This window comes from Toxotes jaculatrix, chromosome 5 (assembly GCF_017976425.1).
Source record: "Toxotes jaculatrix isolate fToxJac2 chromosome 5, fToxJac2.pri, whole genome shotgun sequence".
NCBI classification, from domain to species: Eukaryota; Metazoa; Chordata; class Actinopteri; family Toxotidae; genus Toxotes; species Toxotes jaculatrix.
The window spans coordinates 20,898,053-20,921,209 of record NC_054398.1 but is presented as its reverse complement, the minus strand read 5'-3'; the positions used below and the strand labels follow the sequence as shown (position 1 = coordinate 20,921,209).

General features: G+C 39.2%; 13 non-coding genes across 13 annotated transcripts; all 13 read right to left on the bottom strand.

Annotated features, from left to right (window-relative positions):
* Positions 1-12,526: 12,526 nt before the first annotated feature.
* LOC121182741 lies at positions 12,527-12,667 on the bottom strand. Its single transcript, XR_005894142.1, has one exon. It is a non-coding gene; the product is annotated as a U4 spliceosomal RNA (small nuclear RNA).
* A 1,051-nt stretch (positions 12,668-13,718) lies between these two features.
* On the bottom strand, positions 13,719-13,859 carry LOC121182749. The gene has a single exon (XR_005894150.1). It is a non-coding gene; the product is annotated as a U4 spliceosomal RNA (small nuclear RNA).
* A 677-nt stretch (positions 13,860-14,536) lies between these two features.
* LOC121182745 lies at positions 14,537-14,677 on the bottom strand. The gene has a single exon (XR_005894146.1). It is a non-coding gene; the product is annotated as a U4 spliceosomal RNA (small nuclear RNA).
* A 636-nt stretch (positions 14,678-15,313) lies between these two features.
* On the bottom strand, positions 15,314-15,454 carry LOC121182742. Its single transcript, XR_005894143.1, has one exon. It is a non-coding gene; the product is annotated as a U4 spliceosomal RNA (small nuclear RNA).
* A 678-nt stretch (positions 15,455-16,132) lies between these two features.
* LOC121182747 lies at positions 16,133-16,273 on the bottom strand. The gene has a single exon (XR_005894148.1). It is a non-coding gene; the product is annotated as a U4 spliceosomal RNA (small nuclear RNA).
* A 636-nt stretch (positions 16,274-16,909) lies between these two features.
* LOC121182735 lies at positions 16,910-17,050 on the bottom strand. The gene has a single exon (XR_005894137.1). It is a non-coding gene; the product is annotated as a U4 spliceosomal RNA (small nuclear RNA).
* Positions 17,051-17,714: 664 nt separating this feature from the next.
* On the bottom strand, positions 17,715-17,855 carry LOC121182751. The gene has a single exon (XR_005894152.1). It is a non-coding gene; the product is annotated as a U4 spliceosomal RNA (small nuclear RNA).
* A 637-nt stretch (positions 17,856-18,492) lies between these two features.
* LOC121182746 lies at positions 18,493-18,633 on the bottom strand. Its single transcript, XR_005894147.1, has one exon. It is a non-coding gene; the product is annotated as a U4 spliceosomal RNA (small nuclear RNA).
* Positions 18,634-19,741: 1,108 nt separating this feature from the next.
* Positions 19,742-19,882, bottom strand: LOC121182743. The gene has a single exon (XR_005894144.1). It is a non-coding gene; the product is annotated as a U4 spliceosomal RNA (small nuclear RNA).
* Positions 19,883-20,562: 680 nt separating this feature from the next.
* Positions 20,563-20,703, bottom strand: LOC121182732. The gene has a single exon (XR_005894134.1). It is a non-coding gene; the product is annotated as a U4 spliceosomal RNA (small nuclear RNA).
* Positions 20,704-21,386: 683 nt separating this feature from the next.
* Positions 21,387-21,527, bottom strand: LOC121182738. Its single transcript, XR_005894139.1, has one exon. It is a non-coding gene; the product is annotated as a U4 spliceosomal RNA (small nuclear RNA).
* Positions 21,528-22,163: 636 nt separating this feature from the next.
* On the bottom strand, positions 22,164-22,304 carry LOC121182744. The gene has a single exon (XR_005894145.1). It is a non-coding gene; the product is annotated as a U4 spliceosomal RNA (small nuclear RNA).
* Positions 22,305-22,967: 663 nt separating this feature from the next.
* Positions 22,968-23,108, bottom strand: LOC121182750. The gene has a single exon (XR_005894151.1). It is a non-coding gene; the product is annotated as a U4 spliceosomal RNA (small nuclear RNA).
* Between the last annotated feature and the right edge of the window lie 49 nt (positions 23,109-23,157).

The following is a 23,157-nucleotide window of genomic DNA, read 5'->3' as shown; positions in this document are numbered from 1 at the left end:
TTGTTTTCAGAATAATCAGGCAGCTGAACATTCAGTAAAATTGCCACCCCTAAGAAAAATATACTAGGCGATAACCAGAGCGAGAACTAGGTCTGCAACAGAGGATTACTTTCATCATCGATGAATCTGTTGATTATTTTATCGATTAATGGTTTAGTCTATAAAATGTCGGAAAATAGAGTACACTATGACACCTTCAGATGTCTTGTTTAGTCCAGTCAGTGATGTTCAGCTCTGAAGTCTCCACCCTGATAGTCCCTGGTCTGTCAGAAAATACAACATCTGAAGCGGCACCTTTTTGGGTGGTGGCCCAGATGGTTCCCCAGATAGTGGCCCAGCAACCAAGACTGCCACCAGGGTCAAAATGTTGACAGGTAAAGCTAGATAAAGTTTTCTGTGAAAGTTCCTGCAGTCAGGAATGGAAATTGCTGCTGTGGTTCTTGGAGAGTTAAGGTGATCACACATTACAACATACTTGGGTGATCATTTTGGCTGTCCTGCAGGGAGGCGGTGAATGGGCAGTGATGTGCTCTAAATTTAACGGTTGGCAATCTGTCTCTGGAGGAGGGCATTTATCGCACCCAGTGACTTTAACACGGCTGTCACAGCATGAACCTGTGTTTGACTGGAATCCAGATTGTGTGGAAGCAACTTTCTTCACAGTCTATCTATAATCAGGCGTCTAGCTGCTATTTGGAGAAAGTGCTCAAATAGGAGCTGAAGACTCAATCGACACAACAGCCAATCCTCCTGTTTCTGTTTCTCTTTCACATTGGATATTAAAGCTGAAGGTCTGCACAGTCCTATGTTTTCTTATCAGACTTACACTATGTGTACATTTCTCTGGGCTCATGCTTATACTGACATTTAAAGTATCCCCCCACTCAGACGCACATTAGTGTGATACCGAACAATTCATCTCCTTCTGATTAAATTGCTTTTTCACAATCTGATTCAAAGCTGTTTGGGATGCTGCCAGTCTTGTTTACACAATAGAACAACACATTCTGACTGTAGCAGGCAATTACGAATGCTCTTCAAACCGAAATGTTTCACCTGCATATTTCTGATCCTGAATTTGACATTAAATTTTACAGCTACGGTTGCTGTTGTCAAACAAGTAAAATATCATGTATTCAAATGCAGCACTCTAATGCCTCACAGTATGTCACATCACATTAACCCTGCATTTAGACTGTGTAACAGTACAGTAAGGTGAGATTTCTTCAACATGTACATGCGAATGTGCTAAGTAGCTGTAACAGCAGAATGTCCTTTAGATTATATTTGAGGACTGTGTGGTGAGCGTGCATTCTCTTTTAATCAGTGTTTTGCTTCACAGCTGCTCATACACATATATACAAACAGTTTGCATTAATGTTGATTACTGAGCAGAAGAGGAAAGTAAATAAATCATTTACTCAAATACTGTGCTTAAGTACAAATTTGAGGTACTTGAGTATTTCCATTTCCTACCACTTTAAACTTCTAGTCCACTACATTTATATAATAACTTTTGTTAGTAGCTACTTTGCAGATTCAGATTAATAATACAAAATATAATCAACAAATAAATTATAATCAAAGTCAAGATAATATTACGAATTCAAAATCTTCCCAGCACTATGCTAAGTAATTACAATTAGCCCCACCTTTACCAGCTGCAACAATAAAGTGATGTACACATTAATGCATCAATAATTATAATCCAAGTGTGGTTTTAAGTAACGTTAGTATATTTAAGCTGCATGTTCTGAGCGTGTGCTGGGTATCTTGATACAGCACTAGGGGAGGTAGGGCTAAAGGGCACACAAGCAGTATTACTCACTCGCTTTTCAACAAATCCAAGGATCGAAACCCTATAACAACCCCACATCTCTGATATTTAGGCTGCGGTTGATTTTTTTTGAGTGCTTGCTTTTTATTGAGTTCTTCACAGCAGAGGGGGGAAAGTGGCAGATGACAAAGACTCCAGGCCAGATCAAAACCAAGGACACAGTTGTGCGGTGTTCACCTTCATCAGCCTTGTCACCAGAATTCAGTGACACGCTTGTGTGTAAAAAGAGCACTATAAATAAACCTCATCTGCTCTGTGTCTTAAGTGAGAACAAGAATGTCAATCTGGCGCCTTCTCGTCTGTTTAACGTGTTGAGTTTAAAGTTGCCACATTTTAGGATGTTTATTTGTAATTGATCCAGATGATTTAGCACAACTGTCGCTCTTTGTAAATGGGTTTCTCCTAAGAAGCCTCTTGAGTGTTTCATTGAAAGGTGCGCAATTAATGTGTAATTACTTTTCAGGCTCAATAACAGAAATAAGCTGATGGACCAAACACAGTGAGCATAGCTTTACAGTTTCTCTACATCACATAGGTGTTCAACAGACTGATAATTAAATACTTCCAGTCCTCATCAACTGACCAAAACATTTACTGAGTGGATTTTCTAAACAATTAGTGACAGCATGTTGGTTGTTTTGTTCTTTCATGTTTCTATACTTAAAGGGCATTTTAATATGCTGAAACCCCATTTTAGAGCAGATTTCCACAAAATGCATCATCAGTAATATAGAGTACAAACAGAAGTATGGCCAGATGGTGTTGTTGCTTCACAGTTTGCATCTCTTACTGTTCATACTATTACCAACTGCACTGGTTTCATTTCATCCATAGGTTTTACTCATCACTAGCATTTGTTACATAAGCGTTCACATGGGTTGTTATGCTCCACACTCTCTGCTTGGCATTCAAATGTCTGGATTCTTCAAGAAGGTAGAATAATTTCAGCATACAGAGTAGCCCGTGAACAATGTGCAGTGGGGACTGTTTTCACGTGAATAGTTGTAAGGTTTGATTATTCTGTGTTTTACAACACAAGCCAGATTTCAGTTGGTGATATTAATAATTGAAAAAAAAAGTGTGTAGTCCTCATTGGTGATTCTGTCTGTCTCTGGTTTTGGTTCCTGTACAGATGTCCCTGTCTTAAAATGATGGAGGCTTACTTCCAAGATAATGTTTTTCCCTCTGTGTTTAGTAGGTGGAATGAGAACCTGTCTGACAGGAGATTTGTCATGGATGTTGACCATGTAGTGACGCTCCATCACTCCCTGGTCTGTGTGTGGGTGTTTGTGACCTACCAGACCTGGACACAGACCCAGATCAGCCTGCTCTTTGGGAAATAATAGCCACTCGCACAGGAACGGGTTGAAGGTTAGGACAGAAATCCAGTAATAAACCTGGCTAAGTCCTTGTTCCAGCATGCTGTTTCCTGCATTGACATTCCTCATATGTCAGTGGATCCACTTCCTGATAGAGCTGGCTTAGTGGTGTTGACACAGGAATCTTTGTACAGCAAATGTCAAAACTGGCTGGTTTCATTGACTGGTCTCCGGCCCCCACAGTTCAAACTGAGACCAACAACAATGATTCTTTCTTTACAAAAAAGATCTGGACATGCTGAGTCTGTCAGCACAGTTAAATGGCAAACCTGTAGGAGACTTTCGAATTTCTATGGAGAGTTATTTTCAGCTAATTTTATGCAAGTAAAAGTGAGCTCCCATTTACAGACAGAGCTGCTTCCTGACGTGTTCACAATGATTTCAACTCAAATTGTCAGTAAAACATGCTTGATATTAGGGCTGCAACTCACAGTTATTTCCATTATCGATTGAGCTGCAGATTATTTTCTCGATTCATTCCTTGGTCTATAAAATGTCATAAAAATAACTGAAGATAAGTTTAAAAAAAAAAAGTAAGACATCATTTCCAAAGGCTTGATGTGTTATTCAACCATCAGTCAAAAACCTCAAGATATTCAGTTCATTATCACATAAGATCCTCACAACAAAGAAGCTGGAACCTGGAAGTGTTTGACGTTGTTGCATGAAAAATAATGAGAGTGATTAATCAGTTAGCTGATTATTCCTCTGTTGACCACCTGACTCGTTAATCAATCTTTTAAACTCTATTTGATATTTGCAGTGAGACGTTTTACAGATTGTGTCACTCAGGCCAATGAAATTTGTGCGATGTGTAACACCAGTGTGTGCGTGTGTGTGTAGTGTGATCATGCCCACTCAATGACTGTGGTTGATGGTCTCATCTGCTGCTGTTTTTAATTAAGTAAGTGCAATGTGCTAAGTATAATAAGTAAGTAAGTATAATACAGTTAAGGCTCAGTTCCTTTTTTAGTTTTGCAACGTCTCTCTCTGCCTCTCTCAGAGATCTCACACCTGAAAAAGCAAAACATATCCGCAAACAAACTGCATCTTTTAATGTGCTACCCCGTGATGTTAACGCATCTCCCAGGATGCACACTGTTAAGCATCAACGTGTAAATCAAGCTCTGTAAGACAAAACATCAACCGGTGCAGGTTGTTGATAGTGAAGAAACACTCAACTTCTCCTTTTCAGCCACACACATCAAGAAAAGCCTTCCTACTGCAAAGCATCTGCTTGCTACAATCGCAGCTCTCTACCACAGTGAATAAAAGAACGTAAACTTGGCAGTCAGGTCCTATTCAGTGATGAGACAAGACAAACGTTCCCACACAGTGAAGGAAGTAATGTAAATAAAATTACTGTGGGAGATATAATTACAGCACGATATGGCCCGATCATGAATTATATCAATATCAAATCAAAACCAATACCACTGATATGTAACTCAGGACAGCTGTTCAGTTCAGTATAAATCCAGCCTGCAGTGGCTCGTAGAAATAATAGTGTAAAAAAAAAAAAAAGGATTTAACTTGAAGAAAAAAAGAGATGCATTTAAGTGCATGATAAAAAGAATGCGATTTGAAAAACAGCAAGAGGGGAAAACTAAAAGATTAAAGATTGAATGTGACAAAAGTTTCTAATACACGTCCAACATGAAGCCCCACCTCGGGGTGCTAATACGTTAAAGTGACCAAGATGATGCAGGCCTTTAAAAAGTGTCAAAAACCACTCCATAAACCCTCAGTAAAAGCCCTCTTTCCCTTTTTTTTTCTGTGGATCATGTGACCATGTGATCTCAGAATAAATACTATAGAAGCCTCAAGATCTGCTGGACCCTGAGGAGACCCATTTAGCTGCCAGTAAAGCAGCATATGTGATTATGTCCTCTAAATTTGATTTCTACGGAAGGAGAGATGAATTGCACTTCCGATTGGCTCTAATTATGTTTCATGGGGGCAACCACTACAACATCAGTGGGAATGTACTTGCGTTGCTATATTAAACATTCAGCTTCAATGTGAATTATGCATACCATATAAATGATAAAGTGGATTAAGTGCCAAGATTAACACAAATTAAATTAGGCAAAAAGAAAAATGCTGTGTATAGTGGAACCCTCATCATCCTAATCTCTGAGTTGTAAACTGACAACCAAACACTGCCTATAGCAGTGCTAAATATTGTATTCTGTTGATTGAGCGTCCTGCTGGATTTTCCTCTCTGCTGAAACTGCTAAGTACACCACCAAACGCCTTGCTATTTTAATATCTTTTAAATTAAAGCTCACTTTACTTATCTATTAAACATTTGTCCAGGGTTTTACCACTGCTTGAACAATTTTACTTTCATTTTTGTTTGAGAAAGTTTTAACTGTTATTGACCATAAAATCACTGTTTGCCTTGCCTCCTTACTAGGCTTAATGATATGTCTGAGGTGCCACCCCTAAACTTGAATCAGTATATAGATAAATATATTTATTCAGCATTAGCAGAGGTAAATACACACCTACCATAACCCAGTATGACTAACAGGTGGAGCAAATTAGGGAAATGAGCATAATATTTGTGATTCTGGCATTTGTTAAAATAATCATACATCTTTGCCAACCCTTAAAATGTAAGAAAGTTGTATATATGTCATAACTGACCCATCTGAATAATGTAGCAACTAAAAACTGCTGAAGATGTCAACATGAAATAGATCAAAATATCAATGGACGAAAACATTGCACTTTCTTACATAGTGCACATAGTTTAGTGGCTAAAATGGGAAAAAAAAATCAAAGAATCTCACAGAATTACAACATTTAGATGTCATTGCTATGTTCAAGTCTATTTCTTGTGAAAGAAAACAAGCACATCCTTGGCCAAGGCACCAACAGTCTGTTAACCACTTACCCCGCAGAGTAAAACACTCTCTGCGAGCACGGCGGTGGCAGGAATAGCAACGCACCGTTTGGCGAGGACATCAAGTCTCTTGAAACAGCTTTCCTTCCTTTGCCAGTGATGAAGTTCATTTTGGTTGGGAATAATGGCAGATAAAGTAAACGTTCTGTAATATTTAGCAGCACAGTAGTCTCACAAAAAGAGGGCTAATAAATCGCAACAGTGCTTTGCAGTTGGGGCTCTCAGGCATTCCTGTTCTTTTTAAAGAACTCGTAGAGGCTTCCTCATCAACTGCATCATTAACACCACCAGTAAAACCTATTAAAGCAGACTATATTTAAACCAGCATGCTCAATGTGGGGCTTTGTTTTTATTGGGATACAATAATCAAATGATAAAATACTAATGTCTATTACCTGTTGGAAATAAGAGTCTACAGCCACACTAGCAGCTCTGTGAGGCAGCACCTAGCCACAGTGGTGTGAAGAACTAAACTCTAACAGCAGTTACAGTGACAGCGTTAACAGGGTGATGTTTAGCAGTTATAATGTTAATGCCATGTTCATAATCTCAGTTTTAGCATGTTAGCATTTGCTAAGTAGCAGTGAACACAAAGCACAGCTGATGCTCGTGGGAATGTCGTTAGTTTTGCAGATAATTGGTCATAAACGAAAGTACTGGACAAATCAAAAATCTTGACTTGCTCATGATGCTAGATGAGAAGTTAAGAGATCACTAGAGTTATTATACATTAGCGGGGACATAAATGTGTGTGCCAAGCATCGTGGCAATACATCCAATAGTTGTTGAGATATTTAAATCTGGACCAAAGTGGTGGACTGACGGGCCAACATTACTATCCCTAAAGCCATACTGATCCACTAGAGTGTGGGAACTTTGCTTTGGTAGTGAACATATTCCTCGTGCTTCAAGAGCTGTACATGTGATTATTCATCCTGTGATTTGAGGAAAATTTTTTCTCAATTCAGAACTTTTTGAGCCTTGATACTTTTGAAGTTTAGCAGGATGGGGACGTCACACTGCAATTTGTTCAACACCCCAACGTATGGTGTTAGATTAGTGCAAGAAACACCAGGGCCCATTTTTAGCTGGCTTTAACAAGTGGCAGGACAAGAACAGATGAGACACCGCGTGAGGGGCATGACACAGTGGAGTCAGAAGTAGTGCCTTAATAAACTCCCACCTGATGTCCCAACCTCAGAATCCTGTACCTTGTTAAAATTTCCCGGCTGAGCCCTGAGAAAAGTAGCCTATGTCTCACCTCATACTTTGCTATCACTCAGTTATTGCGAAGCCGCGCAGCATTACCATGACAGAATACCACCTAAGACCGAGCACTTAGAATAGGCTCACAGATTCTGAACATAATTCATAACTCACAGGGTGACCATTTTGCAGTGCACTTACTTAAACAGGCCCCTTTTCTATTAATTCAGATTTTCTATCCTTTACGCGAACAGACTATACTCACAAGTTTAATAAAGACATAAGCATTTAAACTGGAACACCACCTTTACTCATCTGCCAGTTCAAATTCAGTAACTAACCCACTTTTTAAATTGCACTGCATTCATTTTATAGCACATTTTTCTTCTGAGCCGTGATACACATGATTTAAAAATTGGACCATTTCCTATTGTTCAAGTGTGGGCAATAACCTACATAGCTATTTTCCTTGTGGAAGCCTCATCTCTTTGATGGCCTTCTTCTCTTTAATTGTGCAATTAATTCAAATTATACTAAACAATAAAACATTTAAATCGACATGATAGGATCTTATTCTTTGTCTTTATCAATTCATGTGCCCATTTAGACAAAGAAATGTTGCTCATTTCCTCTGACTAATTGCTTTAACCAGGCATGGTCCTGCTATGCTGATATAATAGGATTTTAAAAGAGCCATTTTCTGAGGGATTATAATGGCGGTTGGTATAACTCAGTGCCTTCAGCTCTTCCTAAAGTCAGTTTCATTTAAGAAGACCAGAGTAACTTGGAGGGGCTGGGTCCCTGAGAATATATGTTTTTGGACTGTCTACACATCAGGGATTTTAACTCATCTCTTGATGAAGGTGGTTGTAAAAAAGGGACCTGGACATATTCAGAATTGCTGGATCTTTAATTTCTCCAAAGCTGTGGTATGACATGAGCAAATACAACACATATGTCAGACTTCATTTGAGTATTACCAGCCTTCATGGGGGATGACATGGAATTGCACCATGGGGGTGGGGGGGGTGGGGGGGGGGGGGGGGGGGGGGGGGGCGCTTTGGGTGGGTCAACATGTGGTCACTTTGTAATTTCCAATCAAATCAGAGTTGTTTGTTTAGAAGTTTACTTGTGATTGAAGTGAGTGCATAGGCACACTTGTTAAAACTACACTCTATCCGAGTTTGGCCTGAGACCAGGCAATAATCTTGTCAAAGAAATCCAATTAAAAGCACCTGGATCCTGAGGAAACAGGGGAGACTGGTACCTTTTAAAAAGCTATTTCTGAGAGCCGCAGGCTACTGGGGGCTACTGCTCCTAATAGTCTGAAGGAGCTGGGGTTCTCTTTTCTGACAACCAATACACTGGCATGTATTAAGAGGAACATGCACACACATACACATACAGTATACTGACTTCAGATAAACCTATCAAACTCTCCAGCAATTACTGTACAACTTTCAAACAACCTTCAATGTACAGCAGAGAGCTGTTCTGTTATGAACATGCTCATTACATTGCCATTATTCTGTGTGAAACTCTGTTGTCAGCCCACAGAGCTAATTAGAAGGATTAGCCCAGTTTAAAACAATAAAAAATGAGAAATGCGGCATCCGAGGATTGGACTCCAAAATGTAAATTCCCTTGCAATAGTCCATAATTTAGCATCATTAAATGTATTTTAACTTTTTAATTCTTGTAGTGAAATCATACTACCAAAGGAAAAATCTAAATTACCAACTGAGAAAAAAGAAGATTTTACTGCCTTTGTGTTGCTTGTGTGTACCCGGCTGCAGACTGAAATCTCAGCAGATGGATGCAGATGGATGTTGCCACCTTTTGGACCAGGATGCATGTGATGATGCCTTTCTTTTGGCTGTGCGCTGCCACCTTTGGTGAGCTGTTTGTGGTTATATTGTTACAAATTGTGACATTTTACCAGTTTGGTGCAACATTAATCTTCATGATGGTGAAGTAAGACGGCCTAATGTTGCACAATTGTCTGTAGAAGCATTTGGCTAAAGGCTAATGTCACTCACCACAAGTGATATTGCTGCTCTTGATCTACCTGTAGCGTTGTTGGCACAGACTCTTCCTCCTCAGTGACAGGGGAAACTGTAGAAAAGTGATTTTGCTTTTTAAAGGCACTTCTTGTGACTGTCAAATATTAGTAATTTACACAGTGTTTCAAGTTGTCATGGCATTAGATACATTTTTCAACTTGCAATAGATAATGCAATAAATGCCTAAGGTAAAGCATATGTATATATGTGTGTGTGTGTATATATATAACATTCATACATATATAAAATAAGGAAGCTTTTAGCTGTTTCATCTTCACAGAGTGAAACGTAATAATCGTTACAGTTTATGGTTCTTTTATTCCTAAATATTACAGACTACCCTTTGACACCCCCTACAACTCAAAAGAAGGGGAAACAGAACAAAGAAAGATGAACAAAGAATGTAAAAGACCAATCACCTCTGCCTGAAGGGTTTTCAAAGTAATTGAAGCTGAAATACAATCACAATGCGGCAGGATGTCAGGGTGTCACAGGAGGCAGCTAATTGGGGGCAACCCCTTGTACACCACGCTGTGATTAAGAGGGAGATGGCGTTAGAGGATTGGAACAAGTTTAATTGAGTGTGTTGAATAACTTGATAACTTCTGAGGGGTTTCTGTTCATTTGTGTGATCCCTACATTTCTGGTTATCTACCAAGAATAATGGGTTGATTCTTCTGATCAGCTCTGAGGAAAGGGGAAGAGTGCTCACATAAAGGTGATGCAACAAGGATGTCCATAATTGGCCGCAAATCAAAGCATCTCTTTTAGATTTGCACCTGCTTTAATAGAATAGGCTGTGATGTCTCACTCTTTGAAGAGAAGCCTGGTTTTCCATTTGGAACATGGAGTTTTAACTGGATTTGTGACAAATAGGAACAAAACAAAAGACCTGCTGCAAAGCAGATTGCAAATTAGCTTGCTGAAAAAAAAAGATCCAAAGAGAATGATTTGAACTAGTTTTTGTTTGCTGTGATCTTGAAAAATGTCTTCATTTATCATGGGGTTCATGCTAATTACAGTATTCATATCAGGGGCTCTCTGCAGGGTTCACTAAGTTGAATTTAAGACTTTTTAAGACAATTTCATACAACATAGGACGCAACTCGATACCTGTTTAGTCATACTGTGAATGAAGCATGAAAAATATCAGTGGACACCACAGGGACAGTGGTACTGGGGATTTTCCAGCCAGTTTTAGCTAAAGTCACATACAAATACATTTTATAAGTAACACTGCTGTCATTGGCAAGCTAGAAAAACATTTAAGACACTGTAAATGAAATTCAGGACTTAATAGCTTCTATTGCCTTTTTGGAGAAATCTGAAATCAGTGCTTTTTAAGCCTTTTCAACATCTGCAGACACCTTGATTACACTAGTTAGAGGAAAAGTGTGAAAGCAGGGAAAGTAATTGCATGGTAATATACAAATGTAGTGTTAATATTTCAGAAAGCTTCTTCTGGTGTATTGCATTTGGTATATAAGCCTGCCTGAATTTCCTCTACATCTTGTGCAGAGTGTGAGGGGGAATTACTTTCTGTGACGTGATGGTGTCTTCCTCCACAACTGTCAAACCTGGAAAGTAAAGCCAATTCACAGGAAAGGGAATATTCTCACACATTTCCACAGACAAAAGCGAGAGAGAGCAAGAGAGGATGCGCTGGTTTCCATAGCAATTGCCAGCACTGTCACATGGTTACCTAGGAACTAGTCCTGTGATGCTGTGCAATTTATTTGTTTATGTTTGGCATGTCTCCAGCTGTCGCTTACATAGAACAAAGCCATATCTTGCCATCACATTTCCGACAGATGCAGAACTGTCAGTGAAATTTCAAAGGCCAGAGTTTCAGAGATGTCGAGTGTGCTGCCAAGGACGAAAAACCTCCTGCTTATCTCACGTAATTCGTCTGAGTACCATGATTACAAGCTTACGTGTAGAAGACGCTGGGTCATATGCAGGTCAAGAGGACCACACACAGGCAACATCAACCCTGAACCTCCATTTGGTGTGGATGTGCATAACAGATAGTAAAAGCAAGTGCATTGTGGGTCATTGCTGAATGAAGATTAAACTCAAAAGCCGTCTTGAGTAATTTATGCAAATATGAATCACTCACTTCAAAGCCTTAGTTTCACCTTTGATAAAGACAACCAAATGCTCCATTTGTCTGAAAGCATGATCCATTTTTTCCCCACAATTTGATTACCAGTGTCGTGAAGTGATACATTACAAGCAGCTCGATAAAAATAATCCCATTAAAAATATCTCTGATTAATTACAGACCCAGACTAATTTCAGATAATTTTGGCTAAATACATGATTCCTCAGAAACATGTCTGAACAGTCAAAGATATTTTAACTATGATTTTGTAATGAAAACATACATTTAGGCAACGTAAAACAAGTTTTACATGAAATCTTTCTTTGCTCTGTTTCCCCTTGTTCTAATCAGAGATCACTGCAGTTCTGGTTCTCTACAGGGTAAAACATGACTGCACAAATGTTACTTTCACTTTAGAAAGAGAATTTCACAGGAGACTGGTAAGCACAAACTCTTTCATGATTCAGAAATCATCACAGAGTCCCCCCCCAAAAGAGAACTACCCAAGAACAACATCAGACTATTTCATATATTAAAATTATATCTAAAATTGGACATCACTTGGCAACAAAACACATGGACTTTTATTCAAGGACTTTAAACTGAAACGACTCTTTGTTCCTCTGCCTCGCCTTCTATTTCCTCCTCATGTTCGCCATCCCATACCCTGTTTCAGAGCTCCCTCTACTGTTCTGTTAAATACATTACACCGTGACCAGGCCATTGTGGAGGACAATCTTTAGGTTTTTTTTCCATGTAAATATAAGTGGCTAATAACAAGATAGATATGCACCACTACTGGTAATCAAATTGTGGGGGAAAAATGGATCATGCTTTCAAATATTAAAATATGGAACAAATAATTAATAATAAAACATTTATTAGTCACAGTTTCTAGTTAAAACTCCAAAAGCAGTCCATAGAGTTAAAAATTGAAAAACTTGCAACAAAACTTTAAAAGAAAAATTAAAAATAAACCGTTCTTAATGTTTCTTAAATTAATTTTATATTTAACAGTAAGATCAGTCTCCGTAGAGACCGTCAAAAATTGCCATTGCCGACTATATTTCAAGTCGTCAAGGCGGGGTATTGGGTAAAGTTTTCAACTAGCAATAATCGCGCCTCGGATAAACCTCATAGGCTACGATACTGCCACTGCGCAAAGCTACCGAGCAAGTGGACAGCACGAGGGGGTGTCTCCGGTGCGCAGACCTCTCTGTCACGGTTTTAACCATGGACGCGTTTTCACGTGTACGACTTTGTAAAACATCGTTATGTAGAAACGATTTACCGTCAGTGAAGAGACACGGGGACTTTTATAAGTATAAATCCACAAACGGGAACGACACATGCAGGCCAGAGCAGAAGGGGTGGGACGATGTAAAACTGTCCCAGTGTCCCGAACTGTAATCCTGTAACGCTACCACCGGTATATACATAATCTGACATGGCTCTGTGGTCGAATTGTGTAGTAAAGTTTGACCACTAAGAAAAGTCGTAATCAAACGTGAAAACTTATTCTTTAAGGTTAGATGAATAAATAAACTAAAACTGTAAGAACTTACAAACGGAAATGACGTCGGATCCTGTGCGTCTTTGTTTAATGCTCCCTCGACTCAGAGTTTTAAAGACGGATACGTTTTGACCATGTCTTTATTTAAACTGTGTCCATGTGTCGTTTGCTTCTTAAACGGTGGGTTGAACATGCAGAGAGACAAGAGACATACCGAATTTAAAATCATCATCTCGTCAGGAAAATTACTGTAACGTACCCATAAAATCGAGCTTCGTATTAGATTACAAGATACAGCCAAAAGCGAAAAATCATGTAGTAAACGCTCTATGATCCGAATTGTGTCATAATGCCGAGTTAGCTATCACAAATAAAGCATAAGCATAATGCTTTAAAGCATATTAAGATATTTTAGTTAATTTTAGCATTAAATCAGTCTTTTTAGAGATCACTAAAAACTGCCACAGCCGACTACATTTTAAGTGGTCAAAGCGGGTATTTGGTGTAGACAGAGTTTTAACTTAACACATATATCAGTCTCCATAGAGACCAGAGATTGATTTTGTTTCTGTGCATGTGTGTGTGGCCCTTGTAAACTCCACCCTCCTCTCCTGCTCAGTGTGAAAACAAACCCTGTCACACACCACATAGTGTTTTCTTTAAGTTATTGATTTAAATCTGTTTTATATTTAACAGTAAGATCAGTCTCCGTAGAGACCGTCAAAAGTTGCCATTGCCGACTATATTTCAAGTCGTCAAGGCGGGGTATTGGGTAAAGTTTTCAACTAGCAATAATCGCGCCTCGGATAAACCTCATAGGCTACGATACTGCCACTGCGCAAAAATGCAGTGGAGATGTTGCAGGGGGAGGGTCCTTAACAGCTGCACACCCCTGTCTTAGGGTTTTACTCTTTATACTGAGACATGACTATTAAGTTATACTGAGATGATGTAGCTAGTTATTAATGTTTGGATAAGAAAAGTCAGCTTAAGTGTAGTTAGATGGAGTTGAACTGTTGTTTAAATGAGTTAAAAGTGTCATTTAGCTGTTGATCATAATGCCCCTTCAACGTGCCTTGTGATTGTAGTTAGGTAGGTGGGACAAGTTATTTAAATGTTTGGGCCATTGATGGTTTGGCCTATGACCTGTCCAGTGTGTACCACACCTCTGCCTCAGTGTCAGCTGGGATTGGCTCCAGCCTCCCTCACAACACTGTAAAAACAATAAGGACATTTAATGGATGGACTACAACATAAAGTTACTAAAAAAGTGTCCCAAAAGAGTCCTTCAAGTCATTTGAGACCACATATTGTTGCATGAGAACTACATTAAAAAGACAGAGCTTTAAGAAAAACCAGATACCTCCACTTTGAGAGATTGATCTTGTTTGTGTGTGTGAGTGTCCCTTGTAAACCCCGCCCTCCTCTCCTGCTCAGTGTGAAAATAAATCCTGTCACACACCACATAGTGTTTTAAATATGTTAATGATTTAATTCTGCTTTATATTTAACAGTAAGATCAGTCTCCATAGAGACCGTCAAAAATTGCCTTTGCCGACTATATTTCAAGTTGTCAAGGCGGGGTATTGGGTAAAGTTTTCAACTAGCAATAATCGCGCCTCGGATAAACCTCATAGGCTACGATACTGCCACTGCGCAAAGATGCAGTGGAAATGTTGCAGGGGGAGGGTCCCTAACAGCTGCACACCCCTGTCTTAGGGTTTTACTCTGTATACTGAGACATGACTATTAAGATGTAATTAGTAGTGATGGGAATTCCAGCTCTTTTAAGACAGCCAGTTCTTGTGTAAAATGAATGACTAATGTACAAAACATACATTATATCCAGTGCTTATTTATAAGGCTTATTATACTCAACATGGAACAGAGTGCTAAAGCAAGATACATTTTTAAGTACAAAAACAAATACTCATCTCAATTTGACAAAAAGATCCAATCTCTAATTGTATATATATTTATAAACGTTTAACTATTTACAGTGAAAGAACATGGAGAAGTCTAGAGAATCACACAAGAAAATATATAAAAGAAAATGTGTTGGAAACAAAAGAAAAGAAAAAATCAGCGTCCAGGTAACAGCTAGTTTTTAGTGAAGTGTTAAGAAAAACCAAATTCCTCCACTTTGAGAGATTGATCTTGTTTCTGTGTGTGTGTGTTTGGCCCTTGTAAACCCCGCCCTCCTCTTCTGCTCAGTGTGAAAATAAACCCTGTCAGACGCCATATATTGTTTTCATTGTGTTAGTGATTTAATCCTGCTTTATATTTAACAGTGAGATCAGTCTCCGTAGAGACCGTCAAAAATTGCCATTGCCGACTATATTTCAAATCGTCAAGGCGGGGTATTGGGTAAAGTTTTCAACTAGCAATAATCGCGCCTCGGATAAACCTCATAGGCTACGATACTGCCACTGCGCAAAGATGCAGTGGAAACGTTGGAGGGGGAGGGTCCCTAACAGCTGCACACCCCTGTCTTAGGGTTTTACTCTGTATACTGGGACATGACTATAAAGTTATACTGAGATGATGTAGTTAGTTATTAATGTTTGGATAAGAAAAGTCAGCTTAAGTGTAGTTAGATGGAGTTGAACTGTTGTTTAAATGAGTTAAAAGTGTCATTTAGCTGTTGATCATAAGTTCCCCTTCAACGTGCCTTGTGATTGTAGTTAGGTAGGTGGGACAAGTTATTTAAATGTTTGGGCCATTGATGGTTTGGCCTATGACCTGTCCAGTGTGTACCACACCTCTGCCTCAGTGTCAGCTGGGATTGGCTCCAGCCTCCCTCACAACACTGTAAAAACAATAAGGACATTTAATGGATGGACTACAACATAAAGTTACTAAAAAAGTGTCCCAAAAGAGACCTTCAAGTCATTTGAGACCACATATTGTTGCATGAGAACTACATTAAAAAGACAGAGCTTTAAGAAAAACCAAATACCTCCATTTTGAGAGATTGATCTTGTTTCTGTGTGTGTGTGTCCCTTGTAAACCCCGCCCTCCTCTCCTGCTCAGTGTGGAAATAAACCCTGTTACACACCACATAGTGTTTTCATTATGTTAATGATTTAATTCTGCTTTATATTTAACAGTAAGATCAGTCTCCGTAGAGACCGTCAAAAATTGCCATTTCCGACTATATTTCAAGTCGTCAAGGCGGGGTATTGGGTTAAGTTTTCAACTAGCAATAATCGCGCCTCGGATAAACCTCATAGGCTACGATACTGCCACTGCGCAAAGATGCAGTGGAAATGTTGCAGGGGGAGGGTCCCTAACAGCTGCACACCCCTGTCTTAGGGTTTCACTCTGTATACTGGGACATGACTATTAAGATGTACTTAGTAATGATGGGAATTCCAGCTCTTTTAAGACAGACAGTTCTTGTGTAAAATGAATGACTAATGTACAAAACATACATTATATCCAGTGTTTATTTATAAGGCTTATTATACTCAACATGAAACAGAGTGCTAAAACAAGATACATTTTTAATTACAAAAACAAATACTCATCTCAGTTTGACAAAAAGATCCAATCTCTAATTGTATATATATTTATAAATGTTTAACTATTTACAGTGAAAGAACATGGAGAAGTCTAGAGAATCACACAAGAAAATATATAAAAGTAAATGTGTTGGAAACAAAAGAAAAGAAAAAATCAGCGTCCAGGTAACAGCTAGTTTTTAGTGAAGTGTTAAGAAAAACCAAATTCCTCCACTTTGAGAGATTGATCTTGTTTCTGTGTGTGTGTGTTTGGCCCTTGTAAACCCCGCCCTCCTCTTCTGCTCAGTGTGAAAATAAACCCTGTCACACGCCATATATTGTTTTCATTATGTTAATGATTTAATCCTGCTTTATATTTAACAGTAAGATCAGTCTCCGTAGAGACCGTCAAAAATTGCCATTGCCGACTATATTTCAAGTCGTCAAGGCGGGGTATTGGGTAAAGTTTTCAACTAGCAATAATCGCGCCTCGGATAAACCTCATAGGCTACGATACTGCCACTGCGCAAAGATGCAGTGGAAACGTTGCAGGGGGAGGGTCCCTAACAGCTGCACACCCCTGTCTTAGGGTTTTACTCTGTATACTGGGACATGACTATAAAGTTATACTGAGATGATGTAGTTAGTTATTAATGTTTGGATAAGAAAAGTCAGCTTAAGTGTAGTTAGATGGAGTTGAACTGTTGTTTAAATGAGTTAAAAGTGTCATTTAGTTGTTGATCATAAGTTCCCCTTCAACGTGCCTTGTGATTGTAGTTAGGTAGGTGGGACAAGTTATTTAAATGTTTGGGCCATTGATGGTTTGGCCTATGACCTGTCCAGTGTGTACCACACCTCTGCCTCAGTGTCAGCTGGGATTGGCTCCAGCCTCCCTCACAACACTGTAAAAACAATAAGGACATTTAATGGATGGACTACAACATAAAGTTATTAAAAAAGTGTCCCAAAAGAGTCCTTCAAGTCATCTGAGACCACATATTGTTGCATGAGAACTACATTAAAAAGACAGAGCGTTAAGAAAAACCAAATGCCTCCAGTTTGAGAGATTAATCTTGTTTGTGTGTGTGTCCCTTGTAAACCCCGCCCTCCTCCCCTGCATAGTGCGGAAATAAATTCTGTCACACGCCAAAAACACGTTAGTTATTTAACTCTGCTTTATATTTAACAGTGAGATCAGTCTCCGTAGAGACCATCAAAAACTGCCTTTGCCAACTATATTTCAAGTTGTCAAGGCGGGGTATTGGGTAAAGTTTTCAACTAGCAATAATCGCGCCTCGGATAAACCTCATAGGCTACAATACTGCCACTGCACAAAGATGCAGTGGAAATGTTGCAGGGGGAGGGTCCCTAACAGCTGCACACCCCTGTCTTAGGGTTTCACTCTGTATACTGGGACATGACTATTAAGATGTAATTAGTAGTGATGGGAATTCCAGCTCTTTTAAGACAGACAGTTCTTGTGTAAAATGAATGACTAATGTACAAAACAATACATTATATCCAGTGTTTATTTATAAGGCTTATTATACTCAACATGGAACAGAGTGCTAAAACAAGATACATTTTTAAGTACAAAAACAAATACTCATCTCAGTTTGACAAAAAGATCCAATCTCTAATTGTATATATATTTATAAATGTTTAACTATTTACAGTGAAAGAACATGGAGAAGCTTAGAGAATCACACAAGAAAATATATAAAAGAAAATGTGTTGGAAACAAAAGAAAAGAAAAAATCAGCATCCAGGTAACAGCTAGTTTTTAGTGAAGTGTTAAGAAAAACCAAATTCCTCCACTTTGAGAGATTGATCTTGTTTCTGTGTGTGTGTGTTTGGCCCTTGTAAACCCCGCCCTCCTCTTCTGCTCAGTGTGAAAATAAACCCTGTCACACGCCATATATTGTTTTCATTATGTTAGTGATTTAATCCTGCTTTATATTTAACAGTGAGATCAGTCTCCGTAGAGACCGTCAAAAATTGCCATTGCTGACTATATTTCAAGTCGTCAAGGCGGGGTATTGGGTAAAGTTTTCAACTAGCAATAATCGCGCCTCGGATAAACCTCATAGGCTACGATACTGCCACTGCGCAAAGATGCAGTGGAAACGTTGCAGGGGGAGGGTCCCTAACAGCTGCACACCCCTGTCTTAGGGTTTTACTCTGTATACTGGGACATGACTATAAAGTTATACTGAGATGATGTAGTTAGTTATTAATGTTTGGATAAGAAAAGTCAGCTTAAGTGTAGTTAGATGGAGTTGAACTGTTGTTTAAATGAGTTAAAAGTGTCATTTAGCTGTTGATCATAATGCCCCTTCAACGTGCCTTGTGATTGTAGTTAGGTAGGTGGGACAAGTTATTTAAATGTTTGGGCCATTGATGGTTTGGCCTATGACCTGTCCAGTGTGTACCACACCTCTGCCTCAGTGTCAGCTGGGATTGGCTCCAGCCTCCCTCACAACACTGTAAAAACAATAAGGACATTTAATGGATGGACTACAACATAAAGTTACTAAAAAAGTGTCCCAAAAGAGTCCTTCAAGTCATTTGAGACCACATATTGTTGCATGAGAACTACATTAAAAAGACAGAGCTTTAAGAAAAACCAGATACCTCCCCTTTGAGATCTTGTTTCTGTGCATGTGTGTCCCTTGTAAACCCCGCCCTCCTCTCCTGCTCAGTGTGAAAATAAACCCTGTCACACACCACATAGTGTTTTAAATATGTTAATGATTTAATTCTGCTTTATATTTAACAGTTAGATCAGTCTCTGAGGAGACTATCAAAAATTGCCATATTTGGGCCATTGATGGTTTGGCCTATGACCTGTCCAGTGTGTACCACACCTCTGCCTCAGTGTCAGCTGGGATTGGCTCCAGCCTCCCTCACAACACTGTAAAAACAATAAGGACATTTAGTGGATGGACTACAACATAAAGTTACTAAAAAAGTGTCCCAAAAGATTCCTTCAAGTCATCTGAGACCACATATTGTTGCATGAGAACTACATTAAAAAGACAGAGCTTTAAGAAAAACCAGATACCTCCCCTTTGAGAGATTGATCTTGTTTCTGTGTGTGTGAGTGTCCCTTGTAAACCCCGCCCTCCTCTCCTGCTCGGTGTGAAAATAAATTCTGTCACACACCACATAGTGTTTTAATCTGTTAGTGATTTAATTATGCTTTATATTTAACAGTAAGATCAGTCTCCGTAGAGACCGTCAAAAATTGCCTTTGCCGACTATATTTCAAGTCGTCAAGGCGGGGTATTGGGTAAAGTTTTCAACTAGCAATAATCGCACCTCGGATAAACCTCATAGGCTACGATACTGCCACTGCGCAAAGATGCAGTGGAAACGTTGCAGGGGGAGGGTCCCTAACAGCTGCACACCCCTGTCTTAGGGTTTTACTCTTTATACTGGGACATGACTATTAAGTTATACTGAGATGATGTAGTTAGTTATTAATGTTTGGATAAGAAAAGTCAGCTTAAGTGTAGTTAGATGGAGTTGAACTGTTGTTTAAATGAGTTAAAAGTGTCATTTAGCTGTTGATCATAAGTTCCCCTTCAACGTGCCTTGTGATTGTAGTTAGGTAGGTGGGACAACTTATTTAAATGTTTGGGCCATTGATGGTTTGGCCTATGACCTGTCCAGTTTGTACCACACCTCTGCCTCAGTGTCAGCTGGGATTGGCTCCAGCCTCCCTCACAACACTGTAAAAACAATAAGGACATTTAATGGATGGACTACAACATAAAGTTACTAAAAAAGTGTCCCAAAAGAGACCTTCAAGTCATTTGAGACCACATATTGTTGCATGAGAACTACATTAAAAAGACAGAGCTTTAAGAAAAACCAAATACCTCCCCTTTGAGATTGATCTTGTTTCTGTGTGTGTGTGTTTGGCCCTTGTAAACCCCGCCCTCCTCTCCTGCTCAGTGTGGAAATAAACCCTGTCACACCCCATATATTGTTTTCATTATGTTAATGATTTAATTCTGCTTTATATTTAACAGTAAGATCAGTCTCCATAGAGACCGTCAAAAATTGCCATTGCCGACTATATTTCAAGTCGTCAAGGCGGGGTATTGGGTAAAGTTTTCAACTAGCAATAATCGCGCCTCGGATAAACCTCATAGGCTACGATACTGCCACTGCGCAAAGATGCAGTGGAAATGTTGCAGGGGGAGGGTCCCTAACAGCTGCACACCCCTGTCTTAGGGTTTTACTCTGTATACTGGGACATGACTATAAAGTTATACTGAGATGATGTAGTTAGTTATTAATGTTTGGATAAGAAAAGTCAGCTTAAGTGTAGTTAGATGGAGTTGAACTGTTGTTTAAATGAGTTAAAAGTGTCATTTAGCTGTTGATCATAATGCCCCTTCAACGTGCCTTGTGATTGTAGTTAGGTAGGTGGGACAAGTTATTTAAATGTTTGGGCCATTGATGATTTGGCCTATGACCTGTCCAGTGTGTACCACACCTCTGCCTCAGTGTCAGCTGGGATTGGCTCCAGCCTCCCTCACAACACTGTAAAAACAATAAGGACATTTAATGGATGGACTACAACATAAAGTTACTAAAAAAGTGTCCCAAAAGAGTCCTTCAAGTCATTTGAGACCACATATTGTTGCATGAGAACTACATTAAAAAGACAGAGCTTTAAGAAAAACCAGATACCTCCCCTTTGAGATTGATCTTGTTTCTGTGCGTGTGTGTCCCTTGTAAACCCCGCCCTCCTCTCCTGCTTGGTGTGAAAATAAAAAAAATAAATCCTGTCACACACCACATAGTGTTTTAATATATTAGCGATTTAATTCTGCTTTATATTTAACAATAAGAGCAGTCTCCGTAGAGACCGTCAAAAATTGCCTTTGCCAACTATATTTCAAGTCGTCAAGGCGGGGTATTGGGTAAAGTTTTCAACTAGCAATAATCGCGCCTCGGATAAACCTCATAGGCTACGATACTGCCACTGCGCAAAGATGCAGTGGAAACGTTGCAGGGGGAGGGTCCCTAACAGCTGCACACCCCTGTCTTAGGGTTTCACTCTGTATACTGGGACATGACTATTAAGATGTACTTAGTAATGATGGGAATTCCAGCTCTTTTAAGAGAGCCAGTTCTTGTGTAAAATGAATGACTAATGTACAAAACATACATTATATCCAGTGTTTATTTATAAGGCTTATTATACTCAACATGAAACAGAGTGCTAAAACAAGATACATTTTTAAGTACAAAAACATATACTCATCTCAGTTTGACAAAAAGATCCAATCTCTAATTGTATATATATTTATAAATGTTTAACTATTTACAGTGAAAGAACATGGAGAAGCTTAGAGAATCACACAAGAAAATATATAAAAGAAAATGTGTTGGAAACAAAAGAAAAGAAAAAATCAGCGTCCAGGTAACAGCTAGTTTTTAGTGAAGTGTTAAGAAAAACCAAATTCCTCCACTTTGAGAGATTGATCTTGTTTCTGTGTGTGTGTGTTTGGCCCTTGTAAACTCCACCCTCCTCTCCTGCTCAGTGTGAGAACAAACCCTGTCACACACCACATAGTGTTTTCGTTATGTTAATGATTTAATCCTGCTTTACATTTAACAGTAAGATCAGTCTCCATTGAGACCGTCAAAAATTGCCATTGCTGACTATATTTCAAGTCATCAAGGCAGGGTATTGGGTAAAGTTTTCAACTAGCAATAATCGCGCCTCGGATAAACCTCATAGGCTACGATACTGCCACTGCGCAAAGATGCAGTGGAAATGTTGCAGGGGGAGGGTCCCTAACAGCTGCACACCCCTGTCTTAGGGTTTTACTCTGTATACTGGGACATGACTATAAAGTTATACTGAGATGATGTAGTTAGTTATTAATGTTTGGATAAGAAAAGTCAGCTTAAGTGTAGTTAGATGGAGTTGAACTGTTGTTTAAATGAGTTAAAAGTGTCATTTAGCTGTTGATCATAATGCCCCTTCAACGTGCCTTGTGATTGTAGTTAGGTAGGTGGGACAAGTTATTTAAATGTTTGGGCCATTGATGATTTGGCCTATGACCTGTCCAGTGTGTACCACACCTCTGCCTCAGTGTCAGCTGGGATTGGCTCCAGCCTCCCTCACAACACTGTAAAAACAATAAGGACATTTAATGGATGGACTACAACATAAAGTTACTAAAAAAGTGTCCCAAAAGAGTCCTTCAAGTCATTTGAGACCACATATTGTTGCATGAGAACTACATTAAAAAGACAGAGCGTTAAGAAAAACCAAATGCCTCCAGTTTGAGAGATTAATCTTGTTTGTGTGTGTGTCCCTTGTAAACCCCGCCCTCCTCCCCTGCACAGTGCGGAAATAAATTCTGTCACACGCCAAAAACACGTTAGTTATTTAACTCTGCTTTATATTTAACAGTGAGATCAGTCTCCGTAGAGACCGTCAAAAACTGCCTTTGCCAACTATATTTCAAGTTGTCAAGGCGGGGTATTGGGTAAAGTTTTCAACTAGCAATAATCGCGCCTCGGATAAACCTCATAGGCTACAATACTGCCACTGCACAAAGATGCAGTGGAAATGTTGCAGGGGGAGGGTCCCTAACAGCTGCACACCCCTG